We start from the raw sequence: 6,000 nt of genomic DNA, 5'->3' as shown, positions 1-6,000 counted from the left end.
AACATTGATGACCACAAGGGTGGCCCTCACTGGACAGATGGAACAGAGAACCATCAGCATACACCAAGGCTGGAGGAACACTGGACTTCAAGCATCCAGCAGAGACTAAATAGCCCAAGCAGCCACACACACATAAACCCAGTATTCACAAAACACTAGGAAGGGAGTTAACCCTTCCAACACCGGACAAGGGAAGGCTACAACTTAAAGGGGAAGTGCACACACAAGCATACTAAACCACATGTTACCACCGGCAACAGCATGCGTGGCAACCATGTCACGGCCATCACCCAGAAGGCCAAGACACTGCCACCGCATGCTCTCACAGCAACACGTTGCCGCGGGCAACCGCAAGTGTGGCAACAGTGTCACAGCGCAAACCAAAGGCCGTGACAAAAACGCTGCTTGATAGTAGGATAATGCGGTATATTGGTTACCGTAAAATGTTTGCATAGGCACTTATTGTAGTTTAGTATACATGCCCGCTATGTCCCACAAGTGGTATGGTAGACAGAATCCGGATTAATGAAAGCAGGTTATCAGCAGCAGGTTATCAGCCTGATAATCTGTGATGGTATATTTGATAGAGGCTATACTCCTCTTCAATTCAGGTACACAGTGTTTAGTATACAGTACTACATTGGTACATTACCGCTCCTGAGATCTTCGGTTATCTGCTGTGGAAGTTTGTTGCTCCTTGGATTGGCTTAACCAGCGCGGCATCCCGCGTGGTTTCTGAGTCAAACGTAGTGTCCCACGTGACTCTACAGCCGCTTCCTGAAGTTTGTCTTTAGTTTCCCGGGTCCTAAATTCCCTCAGCCTCCGCTATCATTACCTGGCAGTCCACAGCAGGCTGCTCTCATGCGGCTCTCAGCCTGGCAGCATGGCGGGTCTCCTCAGCTCCCAAAACACAGAGCTTCCACAGCTGCACTATCACTTGGAGAATCACACCGATTAAGCCAAACCAAGGAGCAACAAACTTCCACAGCAGATAACCGGAGATCTCAGGAGCGGTAATGTACCAATGTAGTACTGTATACTAAACACCATGTACCTGAATTGAAGAGGAGTATACCCTCTATCAAATATACCATCACAGATTATCAGGCTGATAGCCTGCTGCTGATAACCTGCTTTCATTAATCCGGATTCTGTCTAGCATACCACTTGTGGGACATAGCGGGCATGTATACTAAACTACAATAAGTGCCTATGCAAACATTTTACGGTGACCAATATACCGCATTATCCTACTATCAAGCAGCGTTTTGTAGTGACTGCGTTTGTGGTGATTGCGGACCTGGGAGACTTACGGGGGTCTGCAAGATTTATATTTATTTTAGCTACACCACAACACGTTATATTATCTTAGCAAGTTGTAATATTGCATGTTTTTATGTCATTTTAGGATTTATGTCATTATCTATGTACTACTAAATATAGAGTATTAATAAATATTTTATGCAAATGTTTTATGACCATATTCCCATCTAGCGAGTGCCCCTCCACACTTTATCTATAATTACGCATAAACGTTTGAGGCGCTTGAAACTTGCCTTGAGAAAATTAGGTGTCTTCGACACGTGGCGCACTCTAAACCCATCAAGTAGGGACTATACATTCTTTTCCCATGCCAAGTCCTCCTACCATAGATTGGATCACTTCTTCCTTTCTTCAGACCATGCTCAGCTGCTCCTACACTCCAAGATAGGTAATATCACTTTGTCGGACCACGCTCCGATTTTCTTACACATTTCCTTAACTACCCTTCCGAAAAGGGAATGGAATTGGCGCCTTAATGATACCCTTATTTTAGATCAGACCAACTCCCAGAAGCTAACCTCTTCCCTGACCGCGTTCTTCCAGCGGAACAATGCCGGACATGCCCCACCGTCACCCTCCATCGTTTGGGAAACTCATAAAGCGGTAATCCGTGGGGAACTTATCGCCCTTGGTTCCCACATTAAAAAACAATGCTCCCAAGCTATTGCCACCCTCTTGTCCGATATTGCGTCGCTTGAACTTGTTTGCAAACAATCAGAAGCGCTTAGTTGCGCAACTGAACTTATTGATGCGAGAGCGAAACTTAAGAATCTACTTAATGTGACCTCGGCCAAACTTCTCCTCCGCTCTAAGTTTAAATCCTACGCACATGGCGACAAAGGAAATAAACTTATGGCGGCACTAGTCAAAAAACAATACTCGGACTCCTTTATCCCTGCTAATAAGGATGCTAAAGGTGCCCACCTTAAGTCTACCCCCGACATAGCGAAGGCTTTCAGCGCCTTCTATACTGAGCTTTATAACCTCCCACCTCCCTCAGGTCAGTCAACTAACACCCTTTCGGAAGCCACGGTAAATTTCTCTCCTCCTTACAACTCCCTAATATCACCCCGGCTCAAGCCTCTCATCTGGTAGCCCCAATCACGGACTCTGAAGCTCTGAAGGTACTTGTCTCTATCCCCTCGGGGAAGAGCGCTGGACCCGACAGCTTCTCCATCATCTATTATAAAATTTTTCAAGATATTCTAGTCCCCCACTTCCGCTCCCTGTGTAACTACCTTCTTAGCGGAGGCCAACTCCCTCCCCAATCGCTCTCGGCCCATATTACTATCATTCATAAAGAGAACAAAGACCCCCTAAATTGTGGCAGCTACCGCCCAATATCCCTATAAAATACGGATGTAAAATGGTGGGCTAAGATCCTAGCTCAGCGGATCCAGCGGATTCTCCCTGACATCAGTCATAGGGAGCAGGTTGGGTTTGTCTCTGGCAGACAGGGGAACGAAAATACCGTCCGCCTCCTTCATCTTATGAATTGGGCACGGAGCACATCTACTCCGCTAGCTTTGCTCAGCACTGATGCGGAGAAGGCCTTCGACAGGGTCAGCTGGCATTATACAGTCCTGATCAAAAGTTTAAGACCACTTGAAAAATGGCAAAAAATTATATTTAGCATGGCTGGATCTTAACAAAGTTCCAAGTAGAGCTTCAACATACAACAAGAAGAAATGGGAGTGAGACAAAACATTTTTTGAGCATTCAATTTAATGAAAACAACGAATAAACTGAAACAGGCTGTTTTTCAGCTGATCAAAAGTTTAGGACCACACCTCCAAAAAAAAAACTAAACCCCCCCAAAACAGAAATCCAACCTTCAAACATGAACTCAGTAATGAGTAGCTCCGCCGTTATTGTTTATCACTTCAAAAATTCGTTTCAGCATGCTTGATGCAAGCGTTTCCATGAGGTGAGTGGGAACATTTCTCCAAGTGGTGAAGACGGCCGCACGAAGGCCATCTACTGTCTGTAACTGTTGTCCATTTTTGTAAACTTCCCTTGCCATCCATCCCCAAAGGTTCTCAATTGGATTTAGATCAGGGGAACACACAGGATGGGCCAAAAGAGTGATGTTATTCTCCTGGAAGAAGTCCCTTGTCCTGCGGGCATTGTGTACTGTAGCTTTGTCCTGTTGAAAAACCCAGTCGTTACCACACAGACGAGGGCCCTCAGTCATGAGGAATGCTCTCTGCAACATCTGGACATAGCCAGCGGCCGTTTGACGCCCCTGCACTTCCTGAAGCTCCATTGTTCCACTGAAGGAAAAAGCACCCCAGACCATTATGGCGCCCCCTCCACTGTGGCGCGTAGAAAACATGGGATCTGCTTGTCATGCCAGTAACGTTGGAAACCATCAAGGTTACATTTTTTCTCATCAGAGAATAAAACTTTCTTCCACCTTTGAATGTCCCATGTTTGGTGCTCTCTTGCAAAGTCCAAACGAGCAGTTCTGTGGCGTTCAAGGAGATGAGGTCTTTGAAGAGGTTTTTTGTTTTTGAAGCCCTTCAGTCTCAGATGCCGTCTGATGGTTATGGGGCTGCAGTCAGCACCAGTAAGGGCCTTAATTTGGGTCGAGGATCGTCCAGTGTCTTGACGGACAGCTAATTGGATCCACTTTTTGGGTCTTTCACTTGACTTTTTTGTTCCATAACCCTCAGGATCATTTAAGAATTTAAGAAATTCCAAATGACTGTCTTACTGCGTCCCACCTCAGCAGCGATGGCGCGGTGTGAGAGACCCTGCTTATGCAGTTCAACAACTCGACCACATTCAAAAAGGGAGAGTTTTTTTGCCTTTGCCATCACAACGTGTGACTACCTGACAGAAAATGAATCCACATCTTTGCACAGATTTGGCTTTTAAAGGCATGTGGTCCTAAACTTTTGATCAGCTGAAAAGCAGCCTGTTTTAGTTTATTCGTTGTTTTCATTAAATTGAATGCTCAAAAAATGTTTTGTCTCACTCCCATTTCTTCTTGTTGCATGTTGAAGCTCTACTTGGAACCTTGTTAAGATCCAGCCATGCTAAATATGATTTTTTGCCATTTTTTGAGTGGTCTTAAACTTTTGATCAGGACTGTATGTCTGCGGCTCTGTCGAAATTTGGCTTCCCTGACCAGTTTATCTCGGCTATTTTTTCCTTGTACTCGTCCCCCTCTGCCAGAGTCAGGGTCAACGGCACTCTTTCACCCGCCTTTGCCATATCTAATGGCACAAGGCAAGGTTGCCCACTCTCCCCATCCCTCTTTGTCATCGTTATGGAGACCCTACTATGTAAGATCAGACAAGACCCAGATATTGAAGGCATCAAAATAGCTTCTTATACCCATCTCACCGCAGTATTTGCGGATGATCTGCTCATTATGACCACTAACCCTATGATTTCATTCCCACGGCTCCATTCACTATTTGAAGAGTTTGGATGGGTCCCTAACTTCAAGATCAATTATAGTAAGTCTCTTGCTCTGAATGTATCTTGCAAATCCTCTGTAGTCAAGAACCTCAAACGCACCACCTCTTTTACTTGGGCCTCCCACGCTATAACGTTTCTGGGGATCCGCATCTCAGCCGACCACGATGACTTATTTGGTCTCAACTATGCCCCCCTACTCAAAGATATTAGAACACACCTGCAGTCCCTTAAACTCCCTTTTATCTCGTGGATAGGCAGGAAGAATTACCTCAAGGCCTTTATAGTTCCCAAACTCCTGTATTTACTACAAACATTACCGATTTGGCTACCCCATTCTTACTTCGTAGAGATACACCGTATGTTCTCCCTCTTCCTCTCGGCGGGTAAATCCCCTAGGATAGCTTTCTCCACATTGACAAGAGAAAATTTGGGGGCTTTGGTTTGCCCGACATTCACACTTACTACATAGCCTCGCTCTTAGATAGATGCTTCTCTCTTCTCTCGCGTCAGCCCCCGAATCTATGCGTACAATTAGAGCGTACCATGCTCACCTACAAAGAGGGACTTATCCTGTGGGGAATCCGCACATGTTCCCCTAACAACTCGTATACTTCACCCATCTGGAAAGGCATGTTAGTAGAATGGGCCAAACTATATAAATCCCGAGAGCTAGGGTTCCCGAGCCCTCACCTCCCCTACACCTACTACAGAATTACATCCATCCCGATATTCTTAGGCCTACTGGAGTTTGGCATCTGCTATCTGACCTTACCCTACAAGACATTACATCTCCAACTGGGGACTTGGCATGGGACAAGATCCACACTCTACCTAGAGTCAAAGCCCTTTCCTTCCTCTCTACCTTGGCATTTAACCGAGATGTCAACGTGCTTAACTTGCCCCCCCCCCCATTTCTGACACGCCTACTTGGTTGGAAAAAAAGCTTTATGTGTCCAAAATCTCGAAAAAATAACTCTCGACGCTTTACAGGGAGTTGCTCTCTTCTACTCCTCCAGCACTGCTGTCACGGCTGAGGATGGGGAAAATCCTCAGCCGTGCGATGCCCGATGCTGTTGGCCTACTCGGCCAGGAGAACAGGATAGGGAGCAGGTCACCTCCTAACAGCGTCCCTACCCTGACCCTAACTCCTAACTGCATGGGCCGACCTTAAAGGTAGGAGGACCCATGCGCAGGAACCTCGGATCCCTAACTCACCCTCTGTCCGGTCCCTGCGCTAGGAGTCAGGGT

The sequence above is a fragment of the Bufo bufo genome, chromosome 2 (genome assembly GCF_905171765.1).
Source record: "Bufo bufo chromosome 2, aBufBuf1.1, whole genome shotgun sequence".
In the NCBI taxonomy this organism is placed as follows: Eukaryota; Metazoa; Chordata; class Amphibia; order Anura; family Bufonidae; genus Bufo; species Bufo bufo.
This window is presented reverse-complemented; position numbering follows the sequence as displayed.